Here is a 14,982-nt window from a genome sequence, read left to right as displayed (position 1 = left end):
AGCCAAATCAAATAAGACAACTGAAGTAGTACAGTGCGCCATCGCCTATACAAGTAAAATAACAAAAGGGAATGTTTATTTTATATTCGCTGATCGCAAATTCGAAAATTTTTGTTGTGATTCGATTATCTGCAGGATTCGATTAAAAGGTGTACAGAATTAAAAATCATCATTTTCAAATGGCTGTAACTTTTTACTCATTGAGTATTTCCTATTGAACATCTGGGTGAAATTTGTTCAATGTGTATTGTTGACACTGTGTAAGTTGCACTCAGCTACTAGTGCAATCGTTGCGAAGATGAAGTCGGAACGACAGGAGAGGTAGAAAATCCGAATATTTCTCATCGTGCAATCAGCAAGAAGCTGGAAATGGTTCAACCTACGGTAATTCGCGTTTTAGGTCTAATCTACAAAAAAAAAAAATATATATATATAAAAAGACTCAAAGAATGACAATAAGTTTTAGTTCGGAGCTTCGCAGCTAGGGGCGCTGCAAAATCTACGTTTTCATTCATGAATTTGAGCAAAAAAGATGTCTTCAGCTAAGTTGTGGATAATGTTGTCACAAAAAACTTTGCCGAAGACACTTTTTTAACTCTTATTGTATATCGTTATATCTCTACGTTTTATATTACGATTGTTTCAAACATTTAAAAACATGTTGCATTAAGAAGGCAACAATGTTCTGCATATATTTGTATATCATCCAAACATACATCTTTGTAGTTGACACAAATAGCTTTAGTTTTTTTTCTCGAGTGCCCAACGACACGCCCACCGGAAGTATGACTGTCATTAGTCACATATAACAGCCAACATGCAACTTTTCAGTCTTCAGTGTTCATCTGATCACTGTAACAAAAGGATGATTTACTGAAAACCGGATCGACCAGTAGCAAGCAGGCTTGCCGCAGCGCAGCATGCGACGATTTTATGTTTGTATAGTTTTTGCTGCAACCCACGCTCATTTGAGTGCAACATTTCGTAGCGGACGGTGCCTTTTTTTTTTTGGCGCATCAGAATTATTCAATTGAAGTAGTTATGATTTTTCTGCAACTCTCAGAATGTTGCTTAAAGTGATAAAAATGTACTTACCGCGCAACGTTCGTCATTATACCTAAACACAATATGCTGCGTAGTCCAACTTTTTTTACATTCTTCCATAATACCATTTCCACGGCCCCGCCTACTTTTGGCGTTACTCCTTTCCGACAATCGTACGGGTTTATTTCATCACATCATCATTTATTCGTCCACTGACTTTCACGCGATACGGGTGTATATTTTGAAATCGGTTCCGGTTCACATTTATTCTTCGTGTTTCTCATGAATACGTTTCTACCACGTGGGTGGTAGAGATGGTCGAGTTTTGCTTTTTTTAAACCCGTACCCGACCCGTATCCGATTTTTTTTCGGTTGAAACTAAACCCGACCCGAACCCTAAACTTTTTTTTTCAATCAAACCCGAACCCGACCCGAACCCGAAAATTTTAATATTGTGAAACCCGAACCCGGAACTGTGAAACCCGAACCCGACCCGAACCCGAAAATTTTATTTTTGTGAAACCCGAATTCGACCCGAACCCGAGATTTTTTTTCGGCTCGATTTTTTGTATTAATTTGAAGCTGCCCTGAAGCTTTGAGCCTCGATTGGTATTGAAATGTTAGTGATTTTTACAGTTACATGAAATTAGACATCATTATCTTATAAAAATGCTTATTTGATATAGTCGGGTTTCGGGGTTTCAGACCTAAGCCCGACATTTTCAAACCCGATTTTTTTTCCACCAAACCCAAACCCGACTCGTACCCGAAACCTTCAAAAATTTTCAAACCCGAAACCCGACCATCACTAGTGGGTTGTAACTGTAGAAGAAAACGCACACCAGGTCCAAGACTGCCAATACCCGTAAATTATGCGGGTTGGTACAGCAGTGCTAGGGTGGCAATAAAAATCGAATTTTCGAATTTAACTTAGGAGTAGTTCTCTAAAGTTCCGTCTCCTCGAAAAAAACCTCAAAGCGGTCGAAGTTTCAGGAAAATATCGATGTAAAAAGGCACCTTTTATGTATGACGCATGCCTGCGTGTACGTCAATCTGCGGGTGTATGTATGTGTGTATAAAATATATGCGTGTATATTTTAATTACGAATATTAAGGATTGTGACCTCAATTAAAAGTTAGGTTTCCATCCGACTAAAATCGACATTATTAAAAACAAACAATATAGAGCAGGTAAAAGGGTAAAATTCGGTAGTTATATGAACTAAAAGAGATTAGCGTACTTGCCAACTTTGATTATTTGAATTGTGTTATGCTTTCATGAAGACTAAATCGCCAATATCGGATAAAACAGGCGTATTTTTAAAGATTAGGTTTCTAAATTTGTGGAAGTCAACTTCAAAATCGAAAGCGATTGAAATTTTATTGTTATAAGTATCACCAGTAGAAATTCTCCTAAGTTGAATCGTAAACGCAAAAGTTCAAGTCTTAATCAACCTCATTTCATACAATTTTTGCTCTAATTTCGATCAACGAATGTATAACATGCAAAAACAACATTTAATCAGATTAGACACCAATGCCTTCACCGTTTGGTCAGTGATAGAAAAATTAAGAAAAATAACTTCTTGTAGAGTAGTGTTTATATTTTACTGCACATTTTACTGTTTCGATGTGCCGGCATAATAAAAAAAATGCAATATATCAACCTTAACTCCAAGGTGGCTCTCCTTCGCGTGCGGTGGTATCATCCCTCGTCATGCCGCCGCCGCCTTAACCAATGCCAAAGAATTGCATATGGATCGAGACGATTCTCGCTGTCCCAAAAGGCTCACCAAACCACACATCATCTTCTTGTTCGCCATCTCAACCCACCGGCACAAAAAAGTACATCTCGTGAACATATGCACCCGGTACAAAATCGAGCCCACTGCATATCGTGGTCTCCGGGGCGGAGAAACGTAATTATACACTAGACCTCTTTTCATCACAGCGGCGACGTTACGGATTCGTGTCATCACCACATATCGTCCTTGTCATCATCTTTTGCTCCCGAAGCTGACCCTCTTACCAGCACCATTCAACGTTTGCATGCACGTATGGCTGATAAGTGGAAACTTTCTCGTGAACATTTGGCACGGTAGCTTCTCGCTATCACCGTTGGATTCAATGAATATAAAAATTGGTCTTTCATTGCCAGCATTGGCCACAGTCTGCAACGACGACAGCGGAGGTGATGATGAGATGATGTTGCCAACGACGAGTGGAAGAACTTTTCTAATTAACTTCTCCCAGGAGTAGAACAATAATAATCGCAAAACTAGAAAGCGTGAAAGTCCCACCTGTCGTATATGACATCTGCTGCAGTGCAAGAAATGGCGAGGTAGACAGAGAGAGAGAGAAAGCGATAGACCACGCGGTACGACGACACAATCAGCTGTCATTAGCGCATTCAAATGAGGTTTAAATCCAGTTTGATTCCTTATTGAGTTACCCCACCGTGCCGGCCCCGAATAGGAAGTTAGGTTGTGGTGTCGATTGCATCGAGATCAGCCGATAGCTGTCAATCAATATTAACGGGTCCCCAAAGAGTATTACTCTGAATAGGATGATGAAATGATGAAGTGATGAAAACATAATGTGGTAGAATGAAAGCGTGACGAATGATAACAAAATAATAAAATGACAAAAATATTAAAACTTTAAATGAGAAAATGATGATAATAAAATGAATTAATGTTAAAATTAGTTGATAATACAGTGCTGAATTAAAAAAAATAGATACTTTGTGGAGTGATGGGATGATAAAATAATAAAATGGTGAATAGCAAGTTTCAATAATAAAATTTTAAAATATCAAACTGTAAAATGAAAAAAGTATGTATTAACAAAACGGCAAAATTATCAAATGACTGATACATCGCAATTTAAATCGGTTTAATTTGAATTTGTATCATTCAGTTGCTTTTTTTTCAATATAATTATAAAAATAGAACCCACCACCAAAAACCTAAACTCCTTCACTGGAAGATGAACCACGACGCTATAACCAGACTCAACAATCTAATTTCTTTAATGCAGACCGGGGACCCACTCGGGGGAGGAACCGTCCCTTATGATTAGCTCTGAATTGGCCCGAACTGGACGAACAGATTTTCCCACTTAAAACCTATTGGAAACTTCATTTCTTTATTCCAAGCACATTTGGTTCTTCACACACCTTCCGAAGATTGGTGTTATTGTTCAATCACTGCTTTCCTTTTTCAGCCTTTTCTTACCTCCCCATCCTATGCAGGCACAGAAATGATCGTCTTTTGTTGTAGACCATAGGCATTCTTCTCGTGCCGACCCGAAGATAGTGTTCCCCTCGGGGGAGCCGGCGAAGGAAGATGCTTCACTAATATTTTTCCAATCACAATTTCTCGTTCGTTCAACTGCAGGTTTTCCTCTGCACTCGAGATTAGAAGAGAACGCTTCAGTATTTGGTCGATTTCTTTAATTGAGCTTCCTGTTTCCGGTCCTTGCGCACTCCTACACCAATCTTTCCGTGACAGAGGTTTCAATCAAATCAAATCAATGTACTATCCTTATTAATGGCTACAGGGTCTTCCCCTTTGCTGCAACCGTTGCCACTGTCCTAGGAAGTGTGTGTGTGCTTCGAAATCGAATTTGAGACCTTAATCAGGGCAATCTTGGAGAGTACTCGAACCATTTCTAATGGAAATGTTCTTTTTTCCCAGATGAAAATGCATATAAAGACATCGGAGTTGTGAGCAGGCTTGTAAACGGTCACCAATTTCATTTGATCTCGCTTCCTTAGCGTGCGTCACAGTCGGCTTTCGCTCGTAAATGTAAAATAACCAAACCATCGCCGCTCGGCTCACAGAAAGAAAAGGATAGTCAAACGACACTCACGTATCGAAGAGATGCACACTGTTAATCTTTTAGCGATGTTATTTCGGCCTTTTTCTGTCTACTTCGTTTATTTATGCTGAGAAATATTATTACAAGATCAATGGTATAAATAATTTCCAGAATACACACACTCAACGTGCGTAATTCTCATTTCTAGAAAAAATGTCAAAATACGTTTGAGAAAAATAACGTCGTGATGGCGATACACATTTGACATGTTTGTTTAAGAATGTACTTAGACAGCGAGCCTTGGTAGCGTCGGAGAAGAAGAGGACGATTATCGCAGTGAAAAGTGGTTCTACCGTGACCATTTCGAAGCCTGGTTGTGAGTGTACTATTTGATGCAGCCAAGCAAAAAAGATAGCATATAGATGAAGTCATTTTCGCTAACACCTTCGCACTCGGTATCCACGTCCTGGTTGTCTGTCCGACAGTACTTAAATATTCACGATTTGCATAAGAAGCAGAGAAGCACAGCCGAGATTAACATCTTGTACGAAGTGATTTTGTCACTCGCCTCGAAGGGGAGAAAAATGTCAAATTAGTCAAATGAGAGTAAGCTTCCCAGTAATTTATTCGCCATCAAGCGCACCGCGGAAACGTTACGAAGATGCATTTGGAACTAAAAGCGAATCTGCAAAGCAAATTTTCCGCTGCACGCGTGAAACTGGCATAATACGAGGCGAGAATAAATTGGCAGATGGTCAATCGTGGAGGAACGCATGATCTTCTGCCAATAACAATGGCTCTGTTTTTTTTCTACTTTTCAACACCATTTTTTGCGGCACTCCGGTGCACGGGAAGAAGGCTTGTGAACATACGGCGCACTGGATGAAATGAAATAGAAAGTAGCTTTGCGGTGTGGAAATTTCGCTAATTTATCAGCTAATGGACCTACCCACTTTGTAATGGCACGTGACTAACGGATCTGACAAAACTTGCGAATTGCACGGATGGGAATGAAAAATTACTCAATGAAAATTATGAAGTAACATTAGTTTAATTCGAATTTGTTGTTAATGAGGTAAAATAAGAATCACTTTGTTTGTATGGTGTAAACACAGTTGAAATAATGGGAATAGTAAAATCGTAGTTCACCGGTAAAACGCTCAATAAATCTATTTATATTAAAAAGATGAAGATACATATCAGTCAATCGGTTGTATGCAATAACTAAACTGGGTAAATCTTAAAATGTGAGTTTTTTGAAAAACCTGTATGTGTTTTTGAAAGCTCTTACTACATTACTACATTAAAAACGGAATATCACACTCAGGTTGGCAAGGTTGGACAATTCAGCGCACACCGGCTCACGAACGACGGCTATCGACTTATTGATATCGCCACCTCCAATAGCATGGCCATACGTAGTTTAAAAGTTTGATAGTAAAAATGTTAAAATTTAGGTGAATTTTTGGCACTTGACAAATGAAAAGACCACGTGGTTAAAGTCGCAAGGGGGGGAGGGGGGTTGGCCGAAAGACCACGGGGGGTACGGGGGGTATAAAAAGTGATCAAAACATGACCACGTGGTTTAGGAACGGCCCCTAAGGGAAGTAAACTTATCGCGAAGACGAACAATTAATATCTTTTTAACAGATTAGAGTACAGAATTCTGCAAAAACATGTAGATTTCTTCGAATTTTCACTAAATTTGGGGCCGTTCCTAAACCACGGGGTCATGTTTTGATCACTTTTTATACCCCCCGTACCCCGCCGTGGTCTTTTGGCCAACCTCCCCTTTGCGACTTGAACCACGTGGTCTTTGTCAAGTGCCAAAAATTCACTTAAATTGTTACATTTTTATTATTAAACTTCCAGTACATTCTATATTTCTAAAATGCAAAAGCTTCATTCTTGACTTGGTGGCATCAATGAATTATAAGTCAAGAAAGACAGGGACCACGTGGTCATTTCGTTAACCACCCCACCCCCGTGCGTGGTCTATCGTGGTCTTTTGACAACCCCCCCCCCCCATCCCTCATCCTCCTCCTTATGGCCATGTGGTTTAGGAATGGCCCCTTTACAGATTTTCTACAGATTGTTAAACTGGAAATCTGTGAAAGATTTTGAAATTCAATATACAGATTGAATTGTTGCACCTCTGGTTACAAGCACAATACTGCCGGTACCCGCATAACTGTCCCATACTGATTTTAGTCACTTTTGAGTTATCATCGGGAATCGACTCAATTGTTATCATATTTTCTGGAAAAAAAATTAAAATTGATACTTTTGTATGGAAAAATACCAAGTTGTTTTTGTCCCATATTGAAAGTACCCGCATTACAGTCCCACTGCATAGTGGTACAAACTGCAAACATATAATTTTGCTCCAGATTTGCGTATATCGGATTATTTTAGGCATGTAGAAGTATGTCATTTATTTAACTAGACTAATAACAATGGCAGAAGCGCCACATACATCATTTTACGCGCAGATTGGTCAGCGTTATGGACAGGAAACCCTAGAAATATTGAAGGCGTATGCCAACTACAACCAGAAACTTGGTAACATGCTGAACCGGAAGAATTTTCTCCTCGAGTGTCGGAGGAAAGGCCTGGTTCCGCCACATATAGTGCATTCGCTGAAAAGTGTACACGGGCTTTTAGCTAGCAGAAGTCCGTTTGCCCAAAAACTGACATCCCATATCGCCAGGTTTCAAAAATCTCTTCAGAATACTGAGATTCCTAGAGAAACATTTCAAAAGGTCCTATCTGCTTTAACCGATTTTTTGATCGATCACTTTTATTCAATCACCACAACTTATTAAACACCTTTTATGACACGTTATTTGCACAAGTTGAAAGCGGAGGGATCACTCTAGCCTTCTAAACAAAAACCACGCTTGGGAGAGTTACTAAAGCTGCACCATTACCAAAATGAAAAGACGCTCCGGAAAAACGATGTAAGCAGATAGGACCTTTTGAAATGTTTAGTATGAGATTCAGGATACTTTCCACAACGTCAAGATGATACAACAAAGCATGTCGTGTTCACGAAATCGGATCGTTAAATCCACGGACCCGGACTTGTATCGACAGTTTCTAACGAGTCAGAAATTTGCATTCTACACGAACCTCCGTAAAAGAACCGAACAAACGAATAAAAAAATGCGTAAGTTGCTCACGAGCACGGCAGACGATAATCAATCATACGAGCCCAATGTCAATGAAAAGGCTATTTTGAACACTACCACTGTATCTATCCCCACAGAGTGCTTGACGCTGTTGAGCATGGGTCCTAAGTTTGCTCTCCCGTACAGATCGTTTGCCGAAATGCCTTTCATTCATCTCATTGCTGATGTTGAAATGGTCTTGTCTTCGGAGACGAATCAAGATACACGTGAACGAACGAGATGCCAAGTCATTAACGAAATGCAAAACTTCTTAAGAAGATCCTCCACCAGCACACAAGTCGAAGTCTTTTGTCACCGGGCAGAGACCGTAACAAGGAAATTCATCAGAACTCATCCGGACATCTTAATCACGGAGGCGGACAAAGGAAACCGAACCGTTATGATGAGTCTGGAGGAGTACGATGAGAAAATGAAGCAGTTGGTCGAGGACACGAACACGTATGAGCCTTTGACTAGGGACCCCACGGCTAAGTACCAACGAATGAACAACAGCATAGTGCAGCGTTTGCATCATTTAAAGCAGCAATGCGATATGTCCTCGCATATACGGTTTACCCAAGACACATAAACAAGGCATACCACTACGTCCGGTAGTCCCCAACATAACTGCACCAACCTACAACCTATGCAGATACGTCTCCCGTGTGCTTCAAGCTTCAGTCGACAATTCTTCAAACTTCAGTCGACAGTGTTTACTACGCAAAAAATTCAAATACTTTCTGTGAGTATGTTAACCGACTAGAGGTTCCGCAGGACCACATATTAGTATCGTTTGATGTGGTTTCTCTTTTCACAAATGTGACTAAACATGCTGTGACACATGACGTTATAATGATGTGGGATGAGATATAGAAAAACACGGAAATCAATCTGGATTTATTTCTCGAAATTCTGGAATTTTGCATCGATGCCAGTTTCTTTGTTTTCCGTGGAAAGTTTTTCCACCAACGATCGGGAACTGCAATGGGCAGCCCTTTGTCACCTATTCTGGCCGACATAGTGATGAACAACATTATTACCAAAGCAGCGCAGGCAGCAGGCAATCCCACCCATGACAGTTTCGTGCTGATCCATAGGGACAGAGTACAAGAAGTTCTCGACATCTTTAATCTGCAGGATGAAAACATACGTTTCACTTGTGAAATGGAGGAGAATGGTAGATTACCGTACCTGAATATGCTGCTAATTAGAACCGACGACGGAAGGATCCTAACGGATTGGTATGCCAAGCCGATGGCATCAGGCAGAATGCTTAATTATTTCTCGTTCCATCCAATGGCTCAAAAAAATCGGGGTTGTCTTCAATTTAATTGACCGGGTTCGAACGTTGAGCACCTTTCGCACGGAGGACGAGAAGAATCAGATTATAACTAAAATGCTACTAAGTAACAACTATCCACTGCGGCTTATCAACAGAATGCTTCGCCACGGCCGCCCTCCAGAAATAACAGAAACAACTAGCAAACCAGACTGTTATCGATCGTTGGTACATATACCAGGTCTCATACCTATGATAAAACGCACACTAAAAATCAACATGCCTTCGGTGGGAATCGCTTGCAGCAGCGATCACACAGTCAAGAGTTTGTGTAAGACTGCTAAAGATCCTGTTCCCCACATGCAGAAAAGTAATGCCGTGTACCGAATTGCATGTATTGACTGCGAGAAATGCTACATCGGTATGACCAAAAATCAGCTGCGAACGAGGATGTATGGCCACCAGCCGTTAGTGAACATTCTCGATCGGCACCTATCGACTGGTCACGAATACTCTGATCCACTGATACAGCAGCTCAGAGAGAAATCTGCTCTGTTGGAGCACGCTATAGATCAACAATACCGTTTTGATATAAATAATCCATCGATAGTCGATAACAGTTTCAAAACACAGGCGCTGCCGGTATTGGAGATGTGCCACATATACACCACTCCTGAATCAGTGATGGAAACGAAACGAATATGATGCAATCGTCGTTTATTCATCAATTGTGCACTTCACGAAGTGTACAGGCCGGGACTAAACTCGAATCCTCTCAACCCATAATGAAATGATGATAGCGTGCATAGGTTTCTGGGAGAAAACAAACACATGACTAGACTACATCAGCTCTGAGAAGCGAATCGATCGTTGCGTTTGTCTCTCCATAGGCCGGTAGTTACGGGAAGAAAGGATAGCAACAGGAGAAAATCATGTCGCCTGAACAGCAGCAAAGGTGTGGTGCGGTGAGAGGGAATGTGTGGGGGAAGGAACTACTTCGGCAGCGGTTGAGTTTAAGCGAGAGTAGGAGAGCATACACTGTCATTTTCTTTCTTTTTCTGACAAAAAATCATATTCATGAGTCAAAAGAATAAGGATATAACAAGTTCTGATCGCTCTCTGTAACAGAGACGAATAACTTCATATACCGAGTTGTGCACATTGAGAACCACGTATTGTGGTGTACACTAATGAATAGAAATATATCGTAAAGAGGAAAGCAAAAGGAGTGCACCAGCATCGATACTTTGTTTTTCGCATACTGACGACGATCTCAACGCATCCTAGGCTTGTTTTATATGTATTCATTAATCGCTAGAGGTGATTTTTTTCCTTCGCTGCTCCTGATACGGTCAAGCGACGTACGGACACTGATGGCATCAGCGCTACACATAGCTATCTGCTTACAAGTGTAGCGAATCTGAGAGCGGAGCGACCAACAGCAGCCCGTCAGCACCAGAGCGACACCAATGAAGCATTTGACTTCAACACTAACCAAAGCTCATAGACTCGTCTGCACAGAATATTTCTTCCTCTTCTGTAGTATTGGTGTTTGGGCTAGAGTCCGACAGTTCGAGTGGGAAAATTTTTGTGTGATGGAGGCGAAGTGTATCGCTCGATAGGTTTTTTCACCAAAATGAACCAAATTTGAATCTGCGCTTCGGATGTACGGCATTAAACCCCCTTACGACCCGACCTTTATTATGTTTTGCACAAACATTTTAACTTGTTGGTTACAGTTTTCGAGTGAGTAGTTTTTCAATGTCATATAGTGTAATATTGTCCTAATGTAAATCAATTTGTACGTAAAATGTGAAATATATTTTAGGCCCTGATGATGGTTCCATAGAAGGACCGAAACGTTGGTGATGAGCAGATAGAAATCAACGCAATTCATTAGACTGCAAGCCGAAATATAAATCCCTTAAATAATAAATCAATTCCAGTCGAAAACTTAAGTTACAATATCTAGACTAATGTTGTTTTTCTGTAGTACAATCTACGTTGCCAATAATACCGCCGGTTGCTGGTTGAATTTATATGTGATGGGACAAAATATGCGAGTACTTTTGAAATGTACCCGCATATTTTGTCCCATTTTGTCTTTTTTCAAGTTATATAACGTAAAACCAATTTCATCCATGTTTTTTTGTTCTCAACGATAAACTTGTGGTGCCATGAAACTGTTATGGTCATTGGTTCTGGATGTAATTGCTGGAAATCCGAAAATTCACGGATAATAATTAATCGCCGTTTTCTCAACATGTTGTTTTTCATTATGGGACAGTTATCCGGGTACCGGCAGAATAGGAATCGTTAAGAGCAGAGGGAATGAAACTGCTTCAGCTTGTCTTCGGCCTTTTAAAACAAACGTTAAACGAAAAACTCGCAAGCAAAATATCATCAACTTTGCTTTCGGTCTCTTATCTGAACCATTGTGTTAGTGCGAGGAGCATCGCACGAGAGAGCAGCGATCTTCCTGCACTCGCGCTCAGTCACACAGATTTACGCTCGCAAAAAACGCGCTCCACCACCGAAAAAAAATGGCTGCTCTCATGAATGATCACTTTATTGGCCACAACTCCGTTTCCGGATATGATTATTAGCGGCAACTAAAATTGCTCGTAGATCCACGGATGTTAACAGTAGTGTCACTTTCACCGGAAGTACGAAACCCCCTAATTTCGTATCACCTTCTTCTTCACTTTTTACACTTAATAAAATTATGATTTCGCGACAGAAAGACTAAATGAATAAAATGCGATCGACATTATGGCACTTTTCTCAAACGTACACGACTTTGTTGGCGTTACGCCGCACAGCAATCGAGAACAATAGCGCTTACTAAATCGGCCCGGAGCATTTGCAAAGCGGACCGCACAGGTCGACTGCTCGCATCGAACCCCTATCGTTGCGTAAACGTTGATTCTGACTATGGACAAAATTCGCCAAAGACCATCGGTGGTCAACAACATCCGGTATGATTTGAAACGACTTAAATTCCCCGAAATTATCGACGGTATGAGTTCGAGATGGTTGACAAACTCATGTGCCTCGGGTCATTGGTAGCGTCAGACAACAACTGCAGCAGAAAAATCCTTAGATGTATTGTACTTAGATGAAAGTCGTGCCCTTACTATGGACTCCACAAGTTCTTCAGGTCTCTTTGCCCCCGGACCAAGTGTACCTTGTACAAGACGCTTATAAGACCGGAAGTCTTCTACGGGCATGAGGCATGGATAATGCTCGATGAGGTCTAGCAAGCTTTGGCCGTTTATGAACGACGTGTGCTCAGAACCCTCTTCGGTGGAGTATGTGAGAATGGCGTATTTAGGCGAGGATGGCGCAATTCTACGGCGAACCCTAAAAGTCGCTAAAGCTGGAAGGGTACAAAGGGTGGGACATGTTGTAAGAATGTCTGACAACTACCCCGCACAATGGTGTTCGTCTTGAATCCGGCCGGTACGAGACAAGATCTTGCAAGTGTGGGATGCTCAAGAAATTGGAGACAAGCTGCCATGAAACGAGTGGGTAACGTTGTGAGACAGGTGAAATCCGGAGGGATGTTTCTGGAGTACAAGTCTTAAAAATATCTACAATTACTAGTTTTTGTAGATTTCACACAACTGTTTGGTCTTAGAGAGTGTGTGAACTGAGCTCTAATCTCAGGGATTTTTTTAAATAAATATTGCACGACGTCACAGCGCAGTAGGCGTCTTCGCTCGATAGCTGCGCTGCCAGAAGAGATTGAACCTGAAAAAGCCCCTATAGAGCATCGCTGGAACGCCGTTAAAACAGCTATCATAAGCGCCGCCAGAAAGAGCCTCCTCATGCAAAGAACTCGAGCAGCTGCACTGCACACACGACACGCGGGAATTCTGCAAAAACTCAACGCATTCCACACAGGTTTCGTCCCACGAGCAGGGTTGCCACATTTATATCTGTATTTTTCTTTGAAAATATCTGTATATCTGTATCTCGGGCCAAAAAATCTGTATTAAAAATCTGTATTGAGCAAACTCAGAATCTTGGATGGAAAAAATTTACTTGCAGACCATATTTAAACAAATTCATTCTTCTCTACATGATGTTCATACAGGTTTTTGTTAAATTTATTTTTTAAAGTTTTCGTTAATTTAATATTAGAATCTCCTTCTTGTTCTGCAACGTAGCTTTCAGCTTTTAAAATTGAGATCATTAGCTTAGGGGCCATGCAATTTCTGGTTTCAATTCTACATTAAAAGTATGCGTTCTAAACAAACCGTAGAGTGTAGATTTATATAAAAAATTCTCACAAATGATCTGTAAAAGAAACTTGAAATTACCATCCCGCCTAATGGTGTTCAACAGCTCAGACCAAGTTAAGTCATTTGTTTCAATGATTCCGGTCAAAAAGTTTTTTTTCAAGCGTGCGAAATTCGTTAGACAGCCCTTGTCAGTCAGTTATTGTTACGAATTTGGGGAATTATCGCATCATTTAAATTTTCCAATTTCACGAACGATTTAAGATTACTTAAAGCTGCCATTTTTATAACAGGATCGGTGAAATCGCACCTCTTTGCAATTTGTTTTACGAATTTTGAATAGAAATCCTGACAAATATTTCGAAACGTTCTTTTCCGGGCTTCGTTCAAGTCACATTCCATTTCTTCTCTATCGATACCTACATAATCCTGATGTTGTTTTTTTTACAAAACTTTGAAAATCGAATCGAATTCTACCTTCAAAATTAATTTCAGTTCGTTGGTATAACAAAAAAAATCTGTAAAATCTATCGCGTGCGCCGTACGCAGAGGATCGCGATGTTTGGCAAGAAATATACTCATGGTTAGTTTTCGTAATAAGCGCGCAACATTGTTATATTCTGTTTTTCAGGTGTGTTTTCCGCGGGATCGTATCGTTTTTTTTTTTAGAGCAGACAAAGTGTGTACGAGAAACGTCGTTGGTCGATCTGTTAGGTAGAAAATGTCCGGTTGACCGAACCCCTAGTGACTCCGCGTCGATACCTTCATGAGGTCGAATTATCTGCAGATAGATCAACAACGCGCAATAGATTTCGGTGTAAAGAGGATCACCTTACGAGGAGATATCATATCATTTCAAGTTGTCCCAATTTGATCAAAGGTCCAGTATCCTTGCGTACGGTTTATTGTTGCGGTGTTACATTGTAAAACTGAATAAGTTCGAATCGCATTATGAATATCGTGGCGGATATAATGAACTTGTTCGCGCGATACTTGTTCTAAAGAACCCGACACTCGAAACCAGCGCATCGTTTACCAAAACGAACCCTGCTGTGTACCTTGCCCTTTCTCCAACATCCCAGTGATTTCTCGTGGAAGTGCAGAGGTGTTCTCGGCTTCCAATAAGCGGGTATCACGTCAACATTTTCCTATACAAATTCCTTCTTTGACCTGCATTATATAGGATGCGGCCGGCGCTAGTATTGCCTAATATAAAGATTAAGGTCACCAGATTTTACACATTGAGGATGCATGTTGGTCCCAAGCATCATCTGTTGGTTCTCTGTGTAATTACAGCTGATCTGGCAATAACGGAGTAGCAACCGCGGGCGGTCAACCATACTCATGCTCATAACAAAAAAATCTGTAAAATCTGTATTTTTGGCAATATTCTGTAATTCTGTAATACAGATTCTGTATTGCT

The 14,982-nt window shown here is 40.6% G+C and overlaps 1 protein-coding gene and 1 long non-coding RNA gene across 2 annotated transcripts in view; both read right to left on the bottom strand.

The window, feature by feature from the left end:
* Positions 1–14,982, bottom strand: part of LOC129718443 (RING finger protein 17) — a 580,234-nt gene that overhangs the window by 179,779 nt on the left and 385,473 nt on the right. The window lies entirely within an intron of this gene.
* LOC129718446 (uncharacterized) lies at positions 7,038–7,306 on the bottom strand. The gene is made up of 2 exons (XR_008726899.1): positions 7,169–7,306; positions 7,038–7,125 (listed from the first exon to the last, which is right to left on the bottom strand). It is a non-coding gene; the product is annotated as an uncharacterized LOC129718446 (long non-coding RNA).

The sequence above is a fragment of the Wyeomyia smithii genome, chromosome 1 (assembly GCF_029784165.1).
Source record: "Wyeomyia smithii strain HCP4-BCI-WySm-NY-G18 chromosome 1, ASM2978416v1, whole genome shotgun sequence".
Classification (NCBI taxonomy): Eukaryota; Metazoa; Arthropoda; class Insecta; order Diptera; family Culicidae; genus Wyeomyia; species Wyeomyia smithii.
The sequence above is the reverse complement of the archived record's forward strand: the minus strand, read 5'-3'. Positions and strand labels throughout refer to the sequence as shown.